Source organism: Ranitomeya variabilis, chromosome 1 (genome assembly GCF_051348905.1).
Source record: "Ranitomeya variabilis isolate aRanVar5 chromosome 1, aRanVar5.hap1, whole genome shotgun sequence".
Taxonomy (NCBI): domain Eukaryota; kingdom Metazoa; phylum Chordata; class Amphibia; order Anura; family Dendrobatidae; genus Ranitomeya; species Ranitomeya variabilis.
The window spans coordinates 774,836,970-774,863,741 of NC_135232.1; positions in this window are offsets into that span (position 1 = coordinate 774,836,970).

The window sequence follows — 26,772 nt, forward strand, 5'->3', positions numbered from 1 at the left end:
GATTGTTGTCCTCTGGACAGACTGTCCCACCTCAGCTGTAGATCTCTGCAGTTCATCCAGAGTGATCATGGGCCTCTTGGCTGCATCCCTGATCAGTCTTTTCTGTTGTGAATTAGACCTTTTGGCTCCCTCTTGTGGTCACTAGTGATATTACTTTGATATTCCTTCCCTTGCTTGGTATCCACCTGGCCTCGTTAGTCCAGGGGTGTCGCTATTTGAACTTCCTGGATTTTCAGTCTGGTGCCTGGCATCGTTGTAATCAGATCCTTCTGTTTGCTCCTATCTGCTGGTCCTGGTTCTTTGCAAAATTAAGCTAAGTTCTGCTTTCTTGTTTTTGGTTATTTTCTGTGCTCTTATTTTTGTCCAGCTTGTACTAAATGTGATTCCTTATATTGCTGGAAGCTCTAGGGGGCGGATGTTCTCCCCCCGGGCCGTTAGACGGTTCGGGGGTTCTTGAATATTCCGCGTGGAGTTTTTGTGAGGGTTTTTGCTGACCATATAAGTCATCTTCCTATATTCTGATATTAGTTAGCGGGCCTCTCTTTGCTAAAACCTAGTTCATTTCTTGTGTTTGTCTTTTCTTCTTACATCACCGTTATTATTTGTTGGGGGCTTGTATCCAACTTTTTGGGGTATTTCCTCTGGAGGCAAGAAAGGTCTTTCTTTTCCCTGCTAGGGTTAGTTAGTTCTCCGGCTGGCGCGAGACGTCTAGAATCAACGTAGGTAGGTTCCCCGGCTGCTGTTATTTGTGTGCTAGGTTCAGGTATATGGTCAGCCCAGTTACCACTGCCCTATGAGCTGGGTTTTATGTTTGCAGACTTCGCTATTGTCTCTGAGACCCCCTGCCATTGGGGTCATAACAGTATGCCAGGCCATAAGTGAATATTTAATGCATTGCAGAAGTGGGATTATAAGAAAGGAAATTCTGAGTTTTTTTTTTTTTTTTCTTTCTTTCCTCCCCTTTATCTCAGAGTGGCTGGAGCCTTGCTGCAGACATGAATGTCTAGACCTTGATTACTAGTGTGGATCAGCTTGCTGCTCGTGTGTAGAGTATTCAAGATTTTGTTACTAGCAGTCCTATGTCAGAACCTAAAATACCTATTCTGGAATTGTTCTCTGGAGACCGATTTAAATTTAGAAATTTCAGGAATAATTGTAAATTGTTTCTATCTCTGAGACCTCGTTCGTCTGGAGACTCAGCTCAGCAAGTAAAAATTGTTATCTCTTTCTTACGGGGCGACCCTCAGGATTGGGCCTTCTCGTTAGCGTCAGGCGATCCGGCTTTGGCAGATGTTGATGCGTTTTTTCTGGCGCTTGGGTTGCTATACGAGGAGCCCAATCTTGAAATTCAGGCAGAAAAAGCTTTGCTGGCTATCTCTCAGGGCCAGGATGAAGCTGAAGTTTATTGCCAAAAATTTCGGAAATGGTCCGTGCTTACTCAGTGGAATGAGTGTGCTCTGGCCGCAAATTTCAGAAATGGCCTTTCTGAAGCCATTAAGAATGTGATGGTGGGTTTCTCCGTTCCTACAAGTCTGAATGATTCCATGGCGTTGGCTATTCAAATTGACCGGCGTTTACGGGAGCGCAAAGTCGCTAATCCTCTGGTGGTGTTGTCTGAACAGACACCTGAGTTAATGCAATGTGATAGAGTTCAGACTAGAATTGAACGGAAAAATCATAGACGTCAGAATGGGTTGTGTTTCTACTGTGGTGATTCTACACATGTTATATCAGCATGCTCTAAACGCTTAACAAAGGTGGTTAGTCCGGTCGCCATTGGTAATTTGCAACCTAAATTTATTTTGTCTTTGACTTTAATTTGCTCATTGTCTTCCTATCCTGTTATGGCGTTTGTGGATTCAGGTGCTGCCCTGAGTCTTATGGATCTGTCGTTTGCCAAGCGCTGTGGTTTTGTTCTGGAGCCTTTGGTTAATCCTATTCCTCTGAGAGGTATTGATGCTACGCCATTGGCGGAAAATAAGCCGCAGTTTTGGACACAGGTGACCATGTGCATGTCTCCTGAACATCGAGAGGTGATTCGTTTTCTTGTTTTGCATAAAATGCATGATTTGGTTGTTTTGGGTCTGCCATGGTTACAAACTCACAATCCAGTTTTGGATTGGAAGGCTATGTCTGTGTCAAGTTGGGGCTGTCAGGGAATTCATGGTGATTCCCCGCCGGTGTCTATTGCTTCCTCTACTCCTTCGGAAGTTCCTGAGTATTTGTCTGATTATCAGGATGTTTTCAGCGAGTCCAGGTCCAGTGCTCTTCCTCCTCATAGGGACTGTGACTGCGCTATAGATTTGATTCCAGGTAGTAAGTTTCCTAAGGGAAGATTATTTAATCTGTCTGTACCTGAGCATACCGCAATGCGTTCGTATATTAAGGAGTCTCTGGAGAAGGGACATATTCGTCCATCCTCTTCCCCTCTTGGTGCGGGATTTTTCTTTGTGGCCAAGAAGGACGGATCTTTGAGACCTTGTATAGACTATCGACTTCTGAATAAAATCACTGTTAAATTTCAGTATCCTTTGCCTCTGTTGTCAGACTTGTTTGCCCGGATTAAGGGTGCCTAGTGGTTCACCAAGATAGACCTTCGTGGTGCGTACAACCTTGTGCGCATTAAGCAGGGAGATGAATGGAAAACTGCATTTAATACGCCCGAAAGTCATTTTGAGTACTTGGTGATGCCTTTTGGGCTCTCTAATGCTCCTTCAGTGTTTCAGTCCTTTATGCATGACATCTTCCGGAACTATCTGGATAAATTTATGATTGTTTATCTGGATGATATTCTGGTTTTTTCTGATGATTGGGACTCCCATGTAAGGCAGGTCAGGATGGTGTTTCAGGTTTTGCGTGAGAATGCTTTGTTTATTAAGGGCTCAAAGTGTCTCTTTGGTGTGCAGAAGGTTCCCTTTTTGGGTTTTATCTTCTCCCCTTCTGCTGTGGAGATGGACCCAGTCAAGGTCCGAGCTATTCATGATTGGACTCAGCCCACGTCGGTTAAGAGTCTTCAGAAGTTCTTGGGTTTTGCTAACTTCTACCGTCGTTTTATCGCTAATTTTTCTATCGTTGTTAAACCTTTGACGGATATGACCAAGAAAGGTTCTGATGTTACTAACTGGGCTCCTGCAGCCGTGGAGGCTTTTCAGGAGCTGAAGCGCCGGTTTACTTCGGCGCCTGTTTTGTGTCAGCCTGATGTCTCGCTTCCCTTTCAGGTTGAAGTGGATGCTTCTGAGATCGGTGCAGGAGCCGTTTTGTCGCAGAGAAGCCCTGGTTGCTCAGTAATGAGACCATGTGCTTTTTTTTCTAGGAAATTTTCGCCTGCTGAGCGGAATTATGATGTTGGCAATCGGGAGTTGTTGGCCATGAAGTGGGCATTTGAGGAGTGGCGTCATTGGCTCGAGGGTGCTAAGCATCGTGTGGTGGTCTTGACTGATCACAAGAACCTGATGTATCTCGAGTCTGCTAAACGCCTGAATCCTAGACAGGCCCGTTGGTCATTATTTTTCTCCCGTTTTGACTTCGTGGTCTCGTACCTGCCTGGTTCAAAGAATGTGAAGGCTGATGCTCTTTCTAGGAGCTTTGTGCCTGACTCTCCTGGAGTCTCAGAGCCAGTTGGTATTCTTAAAGAGGGTGTAATCTTGTCGGCCATTTCTCCGGATTTGCGACGTGTGTTGCAGAGATTTCAGGCTGATAGACCTGACTCTTGTCCACCTGACAGATTGTTTGTTCCTGATAAATGGACCAGTAGAGTCATTTCCGAGGTTCACTCCTCGGTGTTGTCAGGGCATCCGGGTATTTTTGGCACCAGAGATTTGGTGGCTAGGTCCTTTTGGTGGCCTTCCTTGTCACGGGATGTGCGGTCATTTGTGCAGTCCTGTGGGACTTGTGCTCGGGCTAAGCCTTGCTGTTCTCGTGCCAGCGGGTTGCTTTTGCCCTTGCCTGTCCCGAAGAGGTCTTGGACACACATTTCCATGGATTTCATTTCGGATCTTCCAGTGTCTGGGGGCATGTCTGTCATCTGGGTGGTATGTGATCGCTTTTCCAAGATGGTCCATTTGGTGCCCTTGCCTAAGCTGCCTTCCTCTTCTGATCTGGTTCCGTTATTCTTTCAGAATGTGGTTCGTTTGCACGGCATTCCTGAGAATATCGTGTCTGACAGAGGATCCCAGTTTGTTTCCAGGTTCTGGCGATCCTTTTGTGCTAAGATGGGCATTGATTTGTCGTTTTCATCTGCCTTTCATCCTCAGACTAATGGCCAAACTGAGCGAACAAATCAGACTCTAGAGGCTTATTTGAGATGTTTTGTTTCTGCAGATCAGGATGATTGGGTGACCTTCTTGCCGTTGGCTGAGTTTGCCCTTAATAATCGGGTTAGTTCCGCTACCTTGGTTTCGCCATTTTTCTGCAACTCTGGTTTCCATCCTCGTTTTTCCTCGGGACATGTGGAGCCGCCTGACTGTCCTGGGGTGGATTCTGTGGTGGATAGGTTGCAGCGGATTTGGGATCATGTGGTGGACAACTTGAAGTTGTCACAGGAGAAGGCTCAGCATTTTGCCAACCGCCGCCGCGGTGTGGGTCCCCGACTTCGCGTTGGGGATTTGGTGTGGCTGTCTTCTCGCTTTGTTCCTATGAAGGTCTCCTCTCCTAAATTTAAGCCTCGCTTCATCGGTCCTCATAAGATTTTGGAAATTCTTAATCCAGTGTCCTTTCGCTTGGAACTTCCTGTGTCGTTTGCCATTCACAATGTGTTCCATAGGTCTTTGTTGCGGCGGTACATTGTGCCTGTGGTTCCTTCTGTTGAGCCTCCTGCTCCGGTGTTGGTTGGGGGCGAGTTGGAGTACGTGGTGGAAAAGATCTTGGATTCTCGTCTCTCCAGGCGGAGGCTTCAGTATCTGGTCAAGTGGAAGGGCTATGGTCAGGAGGATAATTCCTGGGTGGTCGCCTCTGATGTGCATGCGGCCGATTTGGTTCGTGCCTTTCACGCTGCTCATCCTGATCGCCCTGGTGGTCTTGGTGAGGGTTCGGTGACCCCTCCTTAAGGGGGGGGTACTGTTGTGAATTAGACCTTTTGGCTCCCTCTTGTGGTCACTAGTGATATTACTTTGATATTCCTTCCCTTGCTTGGTATCCACCTGGCCTCGTTAGTCCAGGGGTGTCACTATTTGAACTTCCTGGATTTTCAGTCTGGTGCCTGGCATCGTTGTAATCAGATCCTTCTGTTTGCTCCTATCTGCTGGTCCTGGTTCTTTGCAAAATTAAGCTAAGTTCTGCTTTCTTGTTTTTGGTTATTTTCTGTGCTCTTATTTTTGTCCAGCTTGTACTAAATGTGATTCCTTATATTGCTGGAAGCTCTAGGGGGCGGATGTTCTCCCCCCGGGCCGTTAGACGGTTCGGGGGTTCTTGAATATTCCGCGTGGAGTTTTAGTGAGGGTTTTTGCTGACCATATAAGTCATCTTCCTATATTCTGATATTAGTTAGCGGGCCTCTCTTTGCTAAAACCTAGTTCATTTCTTGTGTTTGTCTTTTCTTCTTACATCACCGTTATTATTTGTTGGGGGCTTGTATCCAACTTTTTGGGGTATTTCCTCTGGAGGCAAGAAAGGTCTTTCTTTTCCCTGCTAGGGTTAGTTAGTTGTTGTGAAATTGGATTCTGGGCTCCCCCGGTGGCCACTTGTGGAATTGTACTTGTGTGCATCATCCCCTCTGTTCACCTGCTCCTATCAGGATGTGGGAGTCGCTATATAACCTTGCTCCTCTGTCAGTTTCATGCCGGTCAACAATGTAATCAGAAGCCTTTCTGTGCATGTTCCTGCTACTAGACAACTCCCAGCTAAGTTGGACTTTTGTCCTTGTGTGTTTTTGCATTTTGTTCCTGTTCACAGCTGCTGTTTCGTTACTGTGTCTGGAAAGCTCTTGTGAGCGGAAATTGCCACTCTGGTGTTATGAGTTAATGCTAGAGTCTTAAAGTAATTTCTGGATGGTGTTTTGATAGGGTTTTCTGCTGACCATGAAAGTGCCCTTTCTGTCTTCTTGCTATCTAGTAAGCGGACCTCGATTTTTGCTAAACCTATTTTCATACTACGTTTGTCTTTTCATCCAAAATCACCGCCAATATATGTGGGGGCCTCTGTCTGCCTTTTGGGAAAATTTCTCTAGAGGTGAGCCAGGACTGTCTTTTCCTCTGCTAGGATTAGGTAGTTCTCCGGCTGGCGCTGGGCATCTAGGGATAAAAAAACGTAGGCATGCTACCCGGCCACTTCTAGTTGTGCGGCAGGTTTAGTTCATGGTCAGTATAGTTTCCATCTTCCAAGAGCTAGTTCTCATATATGCTGGGCTATGTTCTCTCGCCATTGAGAATCATGACAGTTTGACCGGCCCAAAAAAAAGGGTTAAATTACTGGCTGAGAAAGGAGAGAAAAAAGAAGTCTGCTACAATTTTTTTTTTTTTTTCCTCTAGTTCTGAGTGTGCTCTTAATTGAATCACTTGCTAGTCTGCCTATACTGCAGCCTTCCTCTCTTTCTCTCCTTCTTATCCTTGAATGGCTCTGTGTTCACCTGTTTCAAATGGATCTTCAGAGTGTAGCTACAGGTTTGAATAATCTCGCCACAAAGGTACAAAATTTGCAAGATTTTGTTGTTCATGCACCTATGTCTGAGCCTAGAATTCCTTTGCCTGAATTCTTCTCGGGGAATAGATCTCACTTTCAAAATTTTAAAAATAATTGCAAATTGTTTTTGTCCCTGAAGTCTCGCTCTGCCGGAGACCCTGCACAGCAGGTCAGGATTGTAATTTCCTTGCTCCGGGGCGACCCTCAAGACTGGGCTTTTGCATTGGCACCAGGGGATCCTGCGTTGCTCAATGTGGATGCGTTTTTTCTGGCCTTGGGGTTGCTTTATGAGGAACCTCATTTAGAGCTTCAGGCGGAAAAGGCCTTGATGTCCTTGTCTCAGGGGCAAGATGAAGCTGAAATATACTGCCAAAAATTCCGCAAATGGTCTGTGCTTACTCAGTGGAATGAGTGCGCCCTGGCGGCGATTTTCAGAGAAGGTCTCTCTGATGCCATTAAGGATGTTATGGTGGGGTTCCCTGTGCCTGCGAGTCTGAATGAGTCCATGACGATGGCTATTCAGATCGATGGGCGTCTGCGGGAGCGCAAACCTGTGCACCATTTGGCGGTGTCTACTGAGAAAACGCCAGAAAATATGCAATGTGATAGAATTCTGTCCAGAAGCGAGCGGCAGAATTTTAGACGAAAAAATGGGTTGTGCTTCTATTGTGGTGATTCAACTCATGTTATATCAGCATGCTTTAAGCGTACTAAGAAGCCTGACAAGTCTGTTTCAATTAGCACTTTACAGTCTAAGTTTATTCTATCTGTGACCCTGATTTGTTCTTTGTCATCTATTACCGCGGACGCCTATGTCGACTCTGGCGCTGCTTTGAGTCTTATGGATTGGTCCTTTGCCAAACGCTGTGGGTATGATTTGGAGCCATTGGAGGCTCCGATACCTCTGAAAGGGATTGACTCCACCCCATTGGCTAGTAATAAACCACAATACTGGACACAAGTGACTATGCGTGTTAATCCGGATCACCAGGAGGTTATTCGCTTTCTGGTGCTGTATAATCTACATGATGTTTTGGTGCTGGGATTACCATGGCTGCAATCTCATAACCCAGTCCTCGACTGGAGAGCTATGTCTGTGTTAAGCTGGGGATGTAAAGGAACTCATGGGGACGTACCTTTGGTTTCCATTTCATCATCTATTCCCTCTGAGATTCCTGAATTCTTGTCTGACTTTCGTGACGTTTTTGAAGAACCCAAGGTTGGTTCACTACCTCCGCACCGGGAGTGCGATTGTGCCATAGACTTGATCCCGGGTAGTAAATACCCTAAGGGTCGTTTATTTAATCTGTCTGTGCCTGAACACGCGGCTATGCGAGAATATATAAAGGAGTCCTTGGAAAAGGGACATATTCGTCCTTCGTCATCTCCCTTAGGAGCCGGTTTTTTCTTTGTGTCTAAGAAAGACGGCTCTTTGAGGCCGTGTATTGATTATCGACTTTTGAATAAAATCACGGTTAAATATCAATATCCGTTACCACTGCTTACTGATTTGTTTGCTCGTATAAAGGGGGCCAAGTGGTTCTCTAAGATTGATCTCCGTGGGGCGTATAATTTGGTGCGAATCAAGCAGGGGGATGAGTGGAAAACCGCATTTAATACGCCCGAGGGCCATTTTGAGTATTTGGTGATGCCTTTTGGTCTTTCAAATGCCCCTTCAGTCTTCCAGTCCTTTATGCATGACATTTTCCGCGATTATTTGGACAAATTTATGATTGTGTATCTGGATGATATTCTGATTTTTTCGGATGACTGGGACTCTCATGTCCAGCAGGTCAGGAGGGTTTTTCAGGTTTTGCGGTCTAATTCCTTGTGTGTGAAGGGTTCTAAGTGTGTTTTTGGGGTTCAAAAGATTTCCTTCTTGGGATACATTTTTTCCCCCTCTTCCATCGAGATGGATCCTGTCAAGGTTCAGGCTATTGGTGATTGGACGCAACCCTCTTCTCTTAAGAGTCTTCAGAAATTTTTGGGCTTTGCTAACTTTTATCGTCGATTTATTGCTGGTTTTTCTGATGTTGTAAAACCATTGACTGATTTGACTAAGAAGGGTGCTGATGTTGCTGATTGGTCCCCTGATGCTGTGGAGGCCTTTCGGGAGCTCAAGCGCCGCTTTTCTTCCGCCCCAGTGTTGCGTCAGCCTGATGTTGCTCTTCCTTTTCAGGTTGAGGTCGACGCTTCTGAAATCGGAGCTGGGGCGGTGTTGTCGCAGAGAAGTTCCGACTGCTCCGTGATGAGACCTTGTGCTTTTTTTTCCCGTAAATTTTCGCCCGCCGAGCGGAATTATGATATTGGGAATCGGGAGCTTTTGGCCATGAAGTGGGCTTTTGAGGAGTGGCGTCACTGGCTTGAGGGGGCCAGACATCAGGTGGTGGTATTGACTGACCACAAAAATTTAATTTACCTTGAGTCTGCCAGGCGCCTGAATCCTAGACAGGCGCGCTGGTCGTTGTTTTTCTCTCGGTTTAATTTTGTGGTGTCTTACCTACCGGGTTCTAAGAATGTTAAGGCGGATGCCCTTTCTAGGAGTTTTGAGCCTGACTCCCCTGGTAATTCTGAGCCCACAGGTATCCTTAAAGATGGAGTGATATTGTCTGCCGTTTCTCCAGACCTGCGGCGGGCCTTGCAGGAGTTTCAGGCGGATAGACCTGATCGTTGCCCACCTGGTAGACTGTTTGTTCCTGATGATTGGACCAATAGAGTCATCTCTGAGGTTCATTCTTCTGCGTTGGCAGGTCATCCTGGAATCTTTGGTACCAGGGATTTGGTGGCAAGGTCCTTCTGGTGGCCTTCCCTGTCACGAGATGTGCGAGGCTTTGTGCAGTCTTGTGACGTTTGTGCTCGGGCCAAGCCTTGTTGTTCTCGGGCTAGTGGATTGTTGTTACCCTTGCCTATCCCGAAGAGGCCTTGGACGCACATCTCGATGGATTTTATTTCGGATCTGCCTGTTTCTCATAAGATGTCTGTCATCTGGGTGGTGTGTGACCGTTTCTCTAAGATGGTCCATCTGGTTCCCTTGCCTAAGTTGCCTTCTTCTTCCGAGTTGGTTCCTCTGTTTTTTCAAAATGTTGTTCGTTTGCATGGTATTCCGGAGAATATCGTTTCTGACAGAGGGACCCAATTCGTGTCTAGATTTTGGCGGGCATTCTGTGATAGGATGTGCATAGATTTGTCTTTTTCGTCTGCTTTCCATCCTCAGACTAATGGCCAGACCGAGCGGACTAATCAGACCTTGGAGACATATTTGAGGTGTTTTGTGTCTGCGGATCAGGATGATTGGGTTGCTTTTTTGCCTTTGGCGGAGTTCGCCCTCAATAATCGGGCCAGCTCTGCCACCTTGGTGTCCCCGTTTTTCTGTAATTCGGGGTTTCATCCTCGATTTTCCTCCGGTCAAGTGGAATCTTCGGATTGTCCTGGAGTGGATGCTGTGGTGGAGAGGTTGCATCAGATTTGGGGGCAGGTGGTGGACAATTTGAAGTTGTCCCAGGAGAAGACTCAGCTTTTTGCCAACCGCCGTCGTCGTGTTGGTCCTCGGCTTTGTGTTGGGGACTTGGTGTGGTTGTCTTCTCGTTTTGTCCCTATGAGGGTTTCTTCTCCTAAGTTTAAGCCTCGGTTCATCGGCCCGTACAAGATATTGGAGATTCTTAACCCTGTGTCCTTCCGTTTGGACCTCCCTGCATCCTTTTCGATTCATAATGTTTTTCATCGGTCATTGTTGCGCAGGTATGAGGTACCGGCTGTGCCTTCCGTTGAGCCTCCTGCTCCGGTGTTGGTTGAGGGTGAGTTGGAGTACGTTGTGGAAAAGATCTTGGACTCTCGTGTTTCCAGACGGAAACTCCAGTATCTGGTCAAATGGAAGGGATACGGTCAGGAGGATAATTCTTGGGTCACTGCCTCTGATGTTCATGCTTCCGATCTTGTCCGTGCCTTTCATAGGGCTCATCCTGATCGCCCTGGTGGTTCTGGTGAGGGTTCGGTGCCCCCTCCTTGAGGGGGGGGTACTGTTGTGAAATTGGATTCTGGGCTCCCCCGGTGGCCACTTGTGGAATTGTACTTGTGTGCATCATCCCCTCTGTTCACCTGCTCCTATCAGGATGTGGGAGTCGCTATATAACCTTGCTCCTCTGTCAGTTTCATGCCGGTCAACAATGTAATCAGAAGCCTTTCTGTGCATGTTCCTGCTACTAGACAACTCCCAGCTAAGTTGGACTTTTGTCCTTGTGTGTTTTTGCATTTTGTTCCTGTTCACAGCTGCTGTTTCGTTACTGTGTCTGGAAAGCTCTTGTGAGCGGAAATTGCCACTCTGGTGTTATGAGTTAATGCTAGAGTCTTAAAGTAATTTCTGGATGGTGTTTTGATAGGGTTTTCTGCTGACCATGAAAGTGCCCTTTCTGTCTTCTTGCTATCTAGTAAGCGGACCTCGATTTTTGCTAAACCTATTTTCATACTACGTTTGTCTTTTCATCCAAAATCACCGCCAATATATGTGGGGGCCTCTGTCTGCCTTTTGGGAAAATTTCTCTAGAGGTGAGCCAGGACTGTCTTTTCCTCTGCTAGGATTAGGTAGTTCTCCGGCTGGCGCTGGGCATCTAGGGATAAAAAAACGTAGGCATGCTACCCGGCCACTTCTAGTTGTGCGGCAGGTTTAGTTCATGGTCAGTATAGTTTCCATCTTCCAAGAGCTAGTTCTCATATATGCTGGGCTATGTTCTCTCGCCATTGAGAATCATGACAGTTAGTTCTCCGGCTGGCGCGAGACGTCTAGAATCAACGTAGGTACGTTCCCCGGCTGCTGTTATTTGTGTGCTAGGTTCAGTTATATGGTCAGCCCAGTTACCACTGCCCTATGAGCTGGGTTTTATGTTTGCAGACTTCGCTATTGTCTCTGAGACCCCCTGCCATTGGGGTCATAACACTTCTCCTTGTTTGAGATGAAAGTTTAGAGGGACGGCCGGGTCTTGGTAGATTTGCAGGGGTATGATACTCCTTCCATTTCAATATGATCGCTTGCACAGTGCTCCTTGGGATGTTTAAAGTTTTGGAAATCATTTTGTATCCAAATCCAGCTTTAAACTTCTCCACAACAGTATCACGGACCTGCCTGTTGTGTTCCTTGGTCTTCATGATGCTCTCTGTGCTTCAAACAGAACCCCGAGACTATCACAGAGCAGGTGCATTTATACGGAGACTTGATTACACACAGGTGGATTATATTTATCATCATTAGGCATTTAGGACAACATTGGATCATTTAGAGATCCACAATGAACTTCTGGAGTGAGTTTTCTGCACTGAAAGTAAAGGGGCCGAATAATATTGCACGCCCCACTTTTCAGTTTTTGAATTTCCACAAAAATGTAAAATAACCAATAAATTTAGTTCATCTTCACAATTGTGTTCCATTTTTTGTTGATTCTTCACCAAAAAATTACATTTGGTAGTAATTTCTGTGTTTTGGCTGCAGCAGTAGCATCATGACTACAGCTCGCGTCACCACTGCAATCACTGAGTTTAGCAGCTCTGCTGATGTAGACAGCACAAGTTGCTGAGCTTCAGTAATTACCTTCATTTAAGATATATGATTTTGTTTTGGTGTTACTGCTCCAGTCAAAATCCAGAGACCAGAGAAGAGATAAGGAGCAGCTAAGTTCGGAAACGATGGAATATAAATTTCTGGATATAAAACAGACAGGCAGAAAGATGATAATAAATAATACAAATTTTTATTTATTTAGAGCCAACATATTCCGCAGCGCTTTATAATTAAGCAGGGACATGTACAGACAATAAAGACATCACAAAGTAACACAGAGTCTAAGGGCTCATACCCATTTACGAGAAAAAAAAGGTCCATAATCTGGACTGAAAAAATTGGATGCAAACTATGCGATTGTCATGCGAGTTCAATGCGATTTTTAATTGCACCATCCGTTTTACATCCGTATGACATCCGTTTTACATCCGTATGACATCCGTATGCAATGCTTTTTTTTTTCTCTGCAACTATTTTTATACAATCATTTACATAGACCATGTGTTCTATGCCACAGAATGGTAAGGTATGGGCTCTTTCTCACTTGCGAGCAACTCGGATGAGTCTCGCATGTTTAAAACCCGGCTCTGCACCCGGCCCTCAGATCGAAGTGTGGAGCCGCATTGCAATACATGCAGCCTCGCACTCCGCTCCTCTGTGCCAGGTGCAGTGCCGGGGTATTGCCGGGCGAGACTCATCTGAGTCTCGGGCAAGTGAGAAGGAGGCCTAAAAAACGGACGGAATATGGATGGTCCGTATTCCGGGCTGCTTTTTTTTCTTGCACCCATTGACTTGCATTGGCGAGTCTTGTCCGAGACTCGCAGCAAATTGCAGCATGCTGCGATTTTTTTTCTCTGTCCGATTTCGGCTGAGAAATCGCAAATGAGATGTCACCTATTGAATAACATTGGTTCGAGTGCAATCCGATTTTTTATTGGATTGCACTCGTCCATTTTTCTCGCAAATGAGTATGAGCCCTAACAGTTACAATAGTAGCGAGGGCCATGCTTGCAAGCTTACATTCTTTAACAAAATGGGGGTGGGACACAAAAAGGTAAAAAGTGCTCATAATTTATGGTCCAGCCATAATTGTAATAAATAGGGCATTTTAAATAAGCTGCATGATCCAGTCATCAGCCAAAGTCTGTCTAATTACCGTTACCAGCTGCTATTGGGTGCAAGATGGAAGTGGAGATATAAGAATAGGAGGGACCAGATGCTGCAGAAAATTTAGAGGAAAGCGTTAGATTAGTGAAGTGAGGGGCTAGGCCTGTCTAAAGTAAAGTTTTTTAAAGCATGCTTAAAAATGTTGGCTAGATATTAAACGGATCAGCTGGGGTAGTGCATTCCAGAAAATTTGTGCAGCTCGAGAGAATTCTTTGCGGTGAAGCTGGAAGTTTGGGATTTTGGGGATGTTAGCCTTAGATCAGCTGCAGAATGGAGAGCACGAGTAGGGTGATAGACAGAGAGGATGGAGGAAATGTAGGCAGTTGCAGAACTGCGGAATGCTTTGTGGAGAGATAAGTTTGTATTGTACAGTAACCAGTGGCACAAGGTAAGAAGGAAACCAATCAATAGAGATTTGCGGTAGTCCAGATGAGAATGAATAAGAGTGACAGTAAGTGTTTTTACAATTTCACAGGTGAGAAAAGGTCAGATTCTAGTGATGTTTTTAGATGCAGGTAAGATGAGCTGACGAGTGATTGGATATAGGGAATAAAGGAAAGTTCTGTGTCAAATATGACCCAAAGACCGCGAGCGTATCGATTGGGAATTATGGTTGAACCACCCAAGGCAACTGCAATATTTGGGTATAGGTAGGTTAGTAGAGGGAGGAATAATAAGAAGCTCAGTTTTGGGGAAATTCAGCTTCAGATAGACTCGCAGTGTTTCCCAAACTCCAGTCCTCCCGGACCCCAACAGGTCATGTTTTCAGTATTTCCATAGTGCTGCACAAGTGGGAGAACTCCTGATACTTCCACATCTGTGCAATACTAAGGAAATCCTGAAAACATGACCTGTTGGGGTCCGGGAGGACTGGAGTTTGGAAAACACTGTGATAGAGGGAGGACATGATGTTAGAGACAGCAAACAATCTTTGGTATTTTGTATTAAGGTCGGGGTGCAGTCAGGAGAAGAGGTGTATAATTGGGTGTCATCAGCATAGAGATGGTACTGGAAACCAGATCTGCTAATGGATTAGGGGCAGTGTATACAGAGAAGAGGAGGGGGCTTAGTATTGAGTGTTAAGGAACCCTGATAGAAAGGGGAAGAGTAGAAGAATAAGAGGAGTAGTCAGATAGGTAGGAGGAGAACCAGGAGAGATTGGTGTCCTTGAGGCCGATAGAGCAGAGAATAGTGAGGAGGAGCTTGGGATTCACAGTTCCACAGTGTCAAATGCTGCAGAGAGATCCAGGAGAATAAGCAGAGAGTAGTGTCCATTAGATTTAGATTTTAGTAGATCATTCGAAACTTTAATAACGGCAGTTTCAGTGGAGTATTAAGAGCGGAAACCAGATTGTAAAGAGTCAAGAAGAGCTGTATGTGAGAGACAGCGGGTTAGATGAGTGATTTTTTTTTTTAGCAAAGGGGTTATGTTTAACCCCTTTCTGACATCAGACGTACTATCCCATCGATGTGACCCGGGGCCGTATGACCATCAACGGGATAGTGCGCCAGTCGCGATCAGCCACGCTCACGGGGGGACCGCAGCCAATCCCGGCCGGGTGTCAGCTGATTATCACAGCTGACACCCGGCACTATGTGCCAGGAGCAGTCACGGACCGCTCCCAGCACTTTAACCCCCAGAACACTGCGATCAAATAAGATCGCAGCGTTCCGGTGGCAAAGGGAAGCATCGCGCAGGGAGGAGGCTCCCTGCTTGTTTCCCTGAGACCCTCAGAACAACGCAATGTGATCGTGTTGTTCTAAGGGCCTACTCTATGCTGGCCCTGGATTCAAGATGGCCGTCGAGTCCTTCCGGATTCTGCAGGGAGGTGGCTTGTTAGCGCCTGCTGAGAGCAGGACCTGAGAAACCTCTTTCACTGCCTGTCAGATCGCTGATCTGACACAGTGCTGTGCAAAGTGTCCGATCAGCGATCTGACTTTATATAGTGATGTCCCACCCTGGGACAATGTAAAAAAGTTAAAAAAAAAAGTAAATAACATGTGTAAAAATATCTTTTTTTAATTCCTAAATAAAGAAAAAATAAATATTTTTCCAAAAAATACATTTCTTTATGCAAATAAAAAAACAATAAAAGTACACATATTTAGTATCGCCACGGCCGTAACGACCCGACCTATAAAACTGTCCCACTAGTTAACCCCTTCAGTGAGCACCGTAAAAAGAAAAATAAAAAAAGCGAGGCAAAAAACAATGCTTTATCATCATACCGCCGAACAAAAAGTGGAATAACACGCGATCAAAAAGACGGATATAAATAAACATGGTACTGCTGAAAACGTCATCTTGTCCTGCAAAAAATGAGCCACCATACAGCATCACCAGCGAAAAAATAAAAAATGTATGGCTCTCAGAATAAAGCGATGCAAAAATAATAATTTTTTAATATAAAATAGTTTTTATTGTATAAAAGCACCAAAGCATTAAAAATTTTTATAAATGAGGTATCGCTGTAATTATACTGACCCGAAGAATTAAACTGCCTTATCAATTTTACCACACGCAGAGTGGTATAAATGCCCTACCCAAAAGAAATTCATGAATTGATGGTTTTTGTTCCGTCTGCCTCACAAAAATCTTAATAAAAAGTTATCAAAAATGTCATGTGCCCGAAAATAGTACCGATAAAAACGTCAACTCGTTCCACAAAAAAACAAAACCTCACATGACTCTGTGGGCCATAATATGGAAAAATTATAGCTCTCAAAATGTGGTGATGTAAAAACTATTTTTTGCAATAAAAAGCATCTTTTAGCGTGTGACAGCTGCCAAACATAAAATCCCGATATAAACACCTGCTATAAATAGTAAATCAAACCCCCTTTATCACCCCCATAGTGAGGGAAAAATAATAAAATAAAAAATGTATTTCCATTTTCCCATTAGGGTTAGGGTTAAAGTTAGGGTTAGGGTTGGGCTAAAGTTAGGATCTGGTTTGGGGCTAAAAGTTAGGGTTAAGGCTAAAGCTAGGGTTAGGGTTGGGGCTAAAGTTAGAATTGGGGCTAAAGTTAGAGTTAGGGCTGGGGCTAAAGTTAGGGTTGCGGCTAGAGTTGGGGTTAGGGTTTTGATTACGTTTACAGTTGGGTTTATGGTTAGGGTTTGGATTAGGGTTGGGATTAGGGTTAAGGGTGTGGTTAGGGTTATGGTTAGGGTTGGGATTAGGGTTAGGGGTGTGTTGGGGTTCGGGTTGTGGTTAGGGTTGGGATTAGGGTTAGGGGTGTGGTTATGATTAGGGTTGGGATTAAGGTTAGGGTTAGAATAGGAGGGTTTCCACTGTTTAGGCACATCAGGGGCTCTCCAAACGCGACATGGCGTCCAATCTCAATTCCAGGCAATTCTGCGTTGAAAAAGTAAAATGGTGCTCCTTCCCTTCCGAGCTCTGCCATGTGCCTAAACAGTGGTTTACCCCCACATTTGGGGTATCAGAGTACTCTAGACAAATTGCACAACAACTTTTGGGTCCAATTTCATATGTTACCATTGGAAAAATTAAAACTTGGGGCAAAAAGATCATTTTTGTGAAAAAAATATGATTTTTTATTTTTACGGCTCTACATTATAAACTTCTAAAAACCCAGATGTGGATCACAAGGACCCAGAGAAAACGACCACAAAGTCCATATAAAGTAGTATATCAAAAAGGTTTTTATTAACTATTAAAACAGTATTAAGACAATACAGAACAGGTGTGGTAGGATACCACGCGGTGTGTACCAATACCGCACCAATGTATAAAATGCCACAGGCGCACGGAGCCAAGGGAAGAAAACACACATATATGGGCAGCTTTATAAAAAGCATACAAAAACCAAAAAATGAATGGTAGAATTCCATACACATAAAAATGCCATCTCTAACAGGTATGTAGATGCACAATACTCAAAATAATCCATGGACCTATATGCCACATGACGACCATGTTGGATGACCAGTGTAGAAATAAAGTATGGAAAATACGTTACCTCCAAGTGGCGCGTTTCGGTCGCACACCTTCCTCAGGGGGGTTTATATAGTCCCTCTATATTCAGCATATTGGACATCTATATTGGTGGTTCTAACATATTGATGTAATTATTTTGTCATATCATGCTGAGTTTTGTTGCGTTTCTTGTTAATTATAAACTTCTGTGAAGCACTTGGGGTTTCAAAGTGCTCACCACACATCTAGATAAGTTCCTTAGGGGGTCTACTTTCCAAAATGGTGTCAATTGTGGGGGTTTCCACTGTTTAGGCACATAAGAGGCCCTACAAATGCGACATGGCGTCCGATCTCAATTCCAGCCAATTCTGCATTGAGAAGACAAACGGCGCTCCTTCCCTTCCGAGCTCTGCCATGTGCCCAAACAGTGGTTTACCCCCACATATGGGGTATCGGCATACTCAGGACAAATAGTACAACTTTTGGGGTCCAATTTCTCCTGTTACCCTTGGTAAAATAAAACAAACTGGATCTGAAGTAATTTTTTTGTGAAAATAAGTAAAATATTCATTTTTTTTAAACATTCCAAAAATTGTTGTGAAGCATCTGAAGTGTTAATAAACTTCTTAAATGTGGTTTTGAGCACCTTGAGGGGTGTAGTTTTTAGAATGATGTCACTTTTGGGTATTTTCTATCATATAGACCCCTCAAAGTTGTCACGGCTACGACCGCAGCGGCCCAGCTGATGCCTCCACGTCGCCTGACCATGATGACAAGGGCGAGCGTCCTAAGAACGAACGCGATGTGGACCCGCTGGACCACAAAGAGTACCCTGGATCTACCCAGACTAGGGAAGGGCAGCGAGCAGGGTCTGTGGCAGCTGAGCATGTGAACAAGATGTCGATATGCAGAACTAGATTACACCGCACAACTTCAGGTATGAAAAAACAAAGTTTACTCAAATGAAAACACAGTACATAACAAAACATAATGATGTCAGGATCCCGATTCCACGCATCTAGGAAGGGTACACATCTCAGGATAACCGACGAAGGCAGGAGGACATCACGGGTTGATGCAGTCCAGGGTTATCTGGCGCGGGCATACTAGTGCAGCTTCTCTCTCAGGCCTCAGGTGCAGCACAGGCTCAGCAGGAGAATAGCAGTCACCGGCCTCGGACAGACGTCAGACGATGGCAGGAGTCATCCCAGGTTGATGCAGTCCAGGGTCATCTGGCACGGGTATACTAGGTGGCCTCTCTCTCAGGCCTCAGGCGTAGCACAGGCTCAGCAGGAGAACATCAGACACCAATCCCGGAAGGATGTCCTCACAGGGTGGCCCCCGGAGAACCGGTAGAACATCGGGTCACAGGCAAGACATCAGGACATCGGACACAGGCAGGACATCAGAACACAGTCAGGACATCAGAACACAGGCAGGACATCAGGACACAGGCAGGACATCAGGACACAGGCAGGACATCAGGGGTCAACAGGACACAGGTTGGACACCTTGGACAGACGTCAGATGATGGCAGCTGTCATCACGGGTTGATGCAGTCCAGGGTCATCTGGCATGGGCATATTTAGGACGGCCTCTCTCTCAGGTGTAGCACAGGCTCAGCAGGAGAACATCAGACACCAATCCTAGAAGGACGTCATCACAGAGTGGACCCCGGAGAACATCGGATTACAGGCAAGATATCAGGACATCAGACACAGGCAGGACATCAGGGCATCAGGACACAAGCTAGACATCAGGACAATGGCATGGCAGCTCCGATCATTGGCTGGAAAACGGATGGCACAGAACCAGGCAGCGGCAGTCATCAGGCTTCTAGCTACGGCCGTCAGGCTCCGGGCATCAGACCTAGGAAGGAAGTAAAGCGTGATGGTGCAAGCACCGCCGGACTGGACCTGGGCCAGACAGGGTTAGCACTGCCTAGCAGACTGAGCACAGTATAGTAAAAGCTCAGCAAGAACACCAGACTCCATCCTTGAAAGATGAGCCCCGGGATTTCACAGTCACTAGGTACGGGGTGTCAGACACAAGAGGGCTTCAGGAACATAACACAGAAGACACAGTTCAGACAGGATCAGGTACTGGATATGCAGCCTCCAGGATAAGCGGATCTGGGTATTCTGCCCCCAGAACAGGTGGAAAAACAAGAAACTCACGGATCTGGGTATTCTGCCCCCAGAACAGGCGGAAAAACAAGACACTCACGGATCTGGGTATTCTGCCCCCAGAACAGGCGGAAAAACAAGACACTCACATATCTGGGTACTCTGCCCCCCAGAACAGGCGGAAGTCAGGCATCAGCTCTCCCAGAACAGACTGCAGACAGAACGGGAGCTGGATACCTAACATACAAGGCAAGACTCAGAAACACAATGCAATGCTCTGGCAATGCCCAATAGGAAAGAGAGAGTTTATATAAGAGCTGCCCCTCAGCAATAGGCTGAGGGAGCTACACAGGTGCACACTCAAACCCTAATAAAAGCAGGGTAGGTGTGGCCGTGCACACCCTAAGCACAAACAGAAACCATTACAGCACAATCACACAGGAACTGTGGCTTAGGGCACCTGGCAGCGACTGCTAGCCTGAACACAAGTAGAAAGTCATGCACCAACTGCAGAGGACCTCGCAACCCACGGATAGCTTCCACAGTGGCAGCCAGGGACCGCACATGCGGGTGGTCATGCAGCAGGGCAAAGACATCACAAAACATGTACAACTACGCAGCGGCACAGGGAACTGAGCAGCATCCATACAGATAACAGACAACAGTATCCCTGCACATTAGGGGGAGAGGAGAAAGGGTTAAAGCAGAGACATGCAGAGTAATGCTGAAGTATCAAGGTATAAACCCACCTGCGTTACACAAGTGACTTCAAATGTGATGTGGTCCCTAAAAAAAAAAGGTGCTGTAAAAATGAGAAATCGCTGGTCAACTTTTAATCCTTATAACTCCCTAAGAAAAAGAAAAGTTGGTTCCAAAATTGTGCTGATGTAAAGTAGACATATGGGAAATGTTAACTATTAGGTATTTTGTGTGACATATCTCTGTGATTTAAAAGTATGAAAATTCAAAGTTGGAAAATTGCGAAATTTACCACATTTTCGCCAGAATTCTGTTTTTTTTCACAAATAAACACAAGTCATATCAAATAAATTTTACCACTATCATGAAGTGCAATATGTCTCGAGAAAACCATACAAAAACAGAGGCTAAACACCTCACGATAAGAAGCAGTCCAAAGTATATATAGAAAAGGTATAAATTTATTGAAAATTACATTATGCAAGAGGTGTAACAACAACTATGAAAACACAAAGGAAGGGATTTAACCCCTTAACGACCGCCGATACGCCTTTTAACGGCGGCCGCTAAGGGTACTTAATCCACACCGCCGTTAATTAACGGCGCTGTGGAAAAAGTGAATAGCGCCCCCCAGAGTCGGATTTTCTCTGGGGTCTCGGTTGCCGAGGGTAGCCGAGACCCCAGAGAACATGATTCGGGGGGTTTTTACCGACCCCCGAGTTGCGATCGTCGGTAATTAACCGTTTACCGGCGGTCGCAACAAAAAAAAAAAAACGCGATTTGCCGTTTAATTTCTCTGTCCTCCAATGTGATCGCACATCGGAGGACAGAGAAATGTGGTCCCCGATGGCCCCCAATAGCCCCCCAATACTTACCTACCTCCCCCGGTGCTCCTCGTGTCTCCCCATGGGCGCCGCCATCTTGCTTCCGGGAAAAAATGGCGGGCGCACGCGCAGTGCGCCCGCCGCCCGGCACCCGGATGTTCTTTGGGGTCTCGGCTGCCGGGGGTAGCCGAGACCCCAAAGAACATGATCGGGGTCGGTTTGCACCGACCCCTGCTTTGCGATCGCCGGTAATTAACAGTTTACCGGCGACCGCAAAAAAAAAAAAAAAAAAAAAGCGATCAGTTATTTCTCTGCCCTCTGGTGTGATCGCACATCAGAGGACAGAGAAATAGGGGGATTCGGGGACCCTATCATACTCACCCGGGGTCCCTGGGTCCTCTTCTGTCTTCTCCTGCCAGCCGGCTTTTTCATCATGGCGGGCGCATGCGCAGTGCGCCCGCCATCTGCTGCCATCTGCCGGCCGGCAGGAGAAGACAAGTTGGGGCTAAAATTAGGGTTAGGGTTAGGGTTAGGGTTAGAGTTAGGGTTAGGGTTAGAGTTAGGGTTAGGGTTAGGGTTAGGGTTAGGGTTAGAGTTAGGGTTAGGGTTAGGGTTAGAGTTAGGGTTAGGGTTAGGGTTAGGGTTAGAGTTAGGGTTAGGGTTGGGGCTAAATTTAGGGTTAGGGCTAGGGTTAGGGTTAGGCTACTTTCACACTAGCGTTTTTTGGCTTCCGTCGCAATGCGTCGTTGGAGAAAAAACGCATCCTGCAAAAGTGCTTGCAGGATGCGTTTTTCCTCCATTGGCTTGCATTAGCGACGCATTGCGACGGATTGCCACATGTCGCATCCGTCGTGCGACGGATGCGTCGTGCTTCGGCGGACCGTCGACACAAAAAAAACTACATGTAACTTTTTTGTGCGACGTGTCCGCCATTTCCGACCGCGCATGCGTGGCCGGAACTCCGCCCCCGCCTCCCCGCACCTCACAATGGGGCAGCGGATGCGTTGAAAAAACAGCATCCGCTGCACCCGTTGTGCGGCGCTTACAACGCTAGCGTCGGTACGTCGGCCCGACACACTGCGATGGGCCGAGTACGACGCTAGTGTGAAAGTAGCCTTAGGCTTCTTTCACACTTGCGTCGGTACGGGGCGGTCGCAATGCGTCGGCCCGATGTACCGACGCACGTTGTGAAAATTGTGCACAACGTGGGCAGCGGATGCAGTTTTTCAACGCATCCGCTGCCCAGTCTATGTCCTGGGGAGGAGGGGGCAGAGTTACGGCCACGCATCCGCGGAAATGGCAGACACGACGTACAAAAAAAAGGTTACATTGAACTTTTTTTGTGACGACGGGGGCTAAAGTTATGGTTAGGGTTGGGGCTAAAGTTAGGGTTGGGGCTAAAGTTAGGGTTAGAGTTGGGATTAGGGTTAGGGTTTGGATTAGGGTTGGGATTAGTGTTACGTTTGGGATTAGGGTTGGGATTAGGGTTAGGGTTGGGATTAGGGTTAGGGGTGTGTTGGATTTAGGGTTTTGATTAGGGTTATGGTTAGGGTTGAGATTAGGGCTGTTTTGGGGTTAGGGTTGTGATTATCGTTAGGGTTGTGATTAGGATTATGGATCGGGTTGAGATTAGGGTTAGGGCTGTGTTGGGGTTAGGGTTGGAGTTAGAATTGGGGGGTTTCCACTGTTTAGGTACATCAGGGGGTCTCCAAACACGACAGCCAATTTTGCGCTAAAAAAGTCAAATGGTACTCCCTCCCTTCTGAGCTCTGCCGTGCGCCCAAACAGTGGTTTACCCCCACATATGGGGCATCAGCGTACTCGGGATAAATTGGACAACAACTTTTGGGGTCCAATTTCTCCTGTTACCCTTGTGAAAATAAAAACTTGGGGGCTAAATTTCTTTTTTGTTGGAAAAAAATATATTTTTTTATTTTCACTACTCTGCATTATAAATTTCTGTGAAGCACTTGAGCTTTCAAAGTTCTCACCACATATCTAGATAAGTTCCTTAGGGGGTCTAGTTTCCAAAATTTGGTCACTTGTGGGGGTTTCTACTGTTTAGGTACATTAGGGGTCTGCAAACGCAACATAACGCCCGCAGACAATTCTATCAAAGTCTGCATTCCAAAATGGCGCTCCTTCCCTTCCGAGCTCTGCCGTGCGCCCAAACAGTGGTTTACCCCCACATATGGGGTACCAGCATACTCAGGACAAATTGGACAACAACTTTTGGGGTCCAATTTCTCTTGTTACCCTTGTGAAAATAAAAACTTGGGGGCTAAAAATCTTTTTTGTTGGAAAAAAATATATTTTTTTATTTTCACTACTCTGCATTATAAATTTCTGTGAAGCACTTGAGCTTTCAAAGTTCTCACCACATATCTAGATAAGTTCCTTAGGGGGTCTAGTTTCCAAAATTTGGTCACTTGTGGGGGTTTCTACTGTTTAGGTACATTAGGGGTCTGCAAACGCAACATAACACCCGCAGACAATTCTATCAAAGTCTGCATTCCAAAATGGTGCTCCTTCCCTTCCGAGCTCTGCCGTGCGCCCAAACAGTGGTTTACCCCCACATATGGGGTACCAGCATACTCAGGACAAATTGGACAACAACTTTTGGGGTCCAATTTCTCTTGTTACCCTTGTGAAAATAAAAATTTGGGGGCTAAAAAAATCTTTTTTGTGGGAAAAAAAATATTTTTTATTTTTACTACTCTGCATTATAAACTTCTGTGAAGCACTTGGGCATTCAAAGTTCTCACCACATATCTAGATAAGTTCCTTGGGGGGTCTATTTTCCAAAATGGGGTCACTTGTTGGGGGTTTCTACTGTTTAGGTACATTAGGGGTCTGCAAAGGCAACATAACGCCCGCAGACAATTCTATCAAAGTCTGCATTCCAAAATGGCACTCCTTCCCTTCCGAGCTCTGCCGTGCGCCCAAACAGTGGTTTACCCCCACATATGGGGTACCAGCATACTCAGGACAAATTGGACAACAACTTTTGGGGTCCAATTTCTCTTGTTACCCTTGTGAAAATAAAAACTTGGGGGCTAAAAAATCTTTATTGTTAAAAAATATATATTTTTTATTTTCACGACTCTGCATTATAAACTTCTGTGATGCACGTGGGCATTCAAAGTTCTCACTACACATCTAGATAAGTTCCATGGGGGGTCTAGTTTCCAAAATGGGGTCACTTTTGGGGGGTTTCTGCTGTTTAGGCACATCAGGGGCTCTCCAAACGCGACATGGCGTCCGATCTCAATTCCAGTCAATTTTGCATTGAAAAGTCAAATGGCGCTCCTTTGCTTCCGAGCTCAGCCATGCGCCCAAACAGTGGTTTACCCCCACATATGGGGTGTCGGCGTACTCAAGACAAATTGTACAACAGCTTCTGGGGTCCATTTTCTCCTGTTACCCTTGGTAAAATAAAAATTTGGAGGCAAAAAGATCATTTTTGTAGAAAAAATGCGATTTTTTTATTTTCACGGCTCTACGTTATAAACTTCTGTGAAGCACCTGGGGGTTTAAAGTGCTCACCACACATCTAGATAAGTTCCTTAAGGGGTCTAGTTTCCAAAATGGTGTCATATGTGGGGGGTCTCTACTGTTTAGGCACATCAGCGGCTCTCCAAACGTGACATGGCGTCCGATCTCAATTCCAGCCAATTCTACATTGAAAAAGTAAAACGACACTCCTTCTCTTCCAAGCTCTGCGGTGCGCCCAAACAGTGGTTTACCCCCATATATGGGGTATCGACGTACTCAGGAGAAATTGCACAACAACTTTTGTGGCCTAATTTCTCCTGTTACCCTTGTGAAAATAAAAATTTGGGGGCAAAAAGATCATTTTTGTAGAAAAAATGAGATTTTTTATTTTCACGGCTCTACGTTATAAACTTCTGTGAAGCACTTGGGGGTTCAAAGTGCTCACCACACATCTAGATAAGTTCCTTAAGGGGTCTAGTTTCCAAAATGGTATCACTTGTGGGGGGTTTCCACTGTTTAGGCACATCAGGGACTCTCCAAACGCGACATGGCATCCGATCTCAATTCCAGCCAATTCTGCATTGAAAAAGTCAAACGGTGCTCCTTCACTTCCAAGCTCTGCGGTGCGCCCAAACAGTGGTTTACCTCCACATATGGGGTATCGACGTACTCAGGAGAAATTGCACAACAACTTTTGTGGTCTAATTTCTCCTGTTACCCTTGTGAAAATAAGAATTTGTGGGCGAAAAAATCATTTTTGTGAAAACAAATGCGATTTTTTATTTTCACGGCTCTACGTTATAAACTTCTGTGAAGCACTTGGGGGTTCAAAGTGCTCACCACACATCTAGATAAGTTCCTTGGGGGGTCTAGTTTCCAAAATGGTGTCACTTGTGGGGGGTTTCCACTGTTTAGGCACATTAGGGGCTCTCCAAACGCGACATGGCGTCCGATCTCAATTCCAGCCAATTCTGCATTGAAACAGTCAAACGGTGCTCCTTCACTTCCAAGCTCTGCGGTGCGCCCAAACAGTGGTTTACCTCCACATATGGGGTATCGGTGTACTCAGGAAATATTGCACAACAAAATTTGTGGTTAAATTTCTGTTTTTACACTTGTGAAAATTAAAAAAAATGGTTCTGAATTAAAATGTTTGCAAAAAAAAGTAAAATGTTCATTTTTTTCTTCCACATTGTTTTAGTTCCTGTGAAGTACGTAAAGGGTTAATAAACTTCTTGAATGTGGTTTTGCACAGCTTGAGGGGTGCAGTTTTTAGAATGGTGTCACACTTGGTTATTTTCTATCATATAGACCCCTCAAAATCACTTCAAAGGTGATGTGGTCCCTAAAAAAAACATGGTGTTGTAAAAATGAGAAATGGCTGGTCAACTTTTAACCCTTATAACTCCCTAACAAAAAAAAAAATTGTTTCCAAAATTGTGCTGATGTAAAGTAGACATGTGGGAAATGTTATTTATTAACTATTTTTTGTGACATATCTCTCTGATTTAAGGGCATAAAAATACAAAGTTTGAAAATTGCAAAATTTTAAAAATTTTCGCCATATTTCCATTTTTTTCATAAATAATCGCAAGTAATATCGAAGAAATGTTACCACTAACTTGAAGTACAACATGTCACGAAAAAACAATCTCAGAATCAGCGGGATCCGATAAAGCGTTCCAGAGTTATAACCTCATAAAGTGACACTGGTCAGAATTGTAAAAATTGGCTCGGTCATTAAGTACCAAATTGGCTCTGTCACTAAGGGGTTAAAAAATGCTCTAGGGTCGGCAGAATAACAACTGGACCCACAATACATAATAAGTATATTTGTAAAGAAATACATTAAAGTACAAACAACACCCCATAAAGATATACCCATATGCAATTTTATCATAAAAAGAGTGAAGGTATACAGCATGTAGTATAAATAAACACAGCGTGGAGGTATATAGAATATGGACTTAATAGTCCTACCTGCAGCTGGATAGTAACCGTGCAAAAAAAGGAAGTATTAGATACAATTTGGAAAATGCACTTTTTACCTGTATATGGGGTTGTAGTGGTGGCCCAGAGGATCTGCCCGACCGCCCCAATGCGCGTCGCCGTGGACATTGGCTCATTTGGACGAGGAAATTACTCTCAGACTTTCGAAGTCTCTGACATGGGCCAACGTTTGTATAGGAACAATTTCAATTTTTCAACACTATGACCTCTTCCGAACACTGAAGGACCGCCAATGCCATTTGTTGTGGTTGGGATGAGGTGTTTCAAATGTGTGCCAACGACATAAAACCGTACTCAAGTCGGGACTTGAATCACACCAAAAGGATTTACAACTACCGACTGACAAAGGC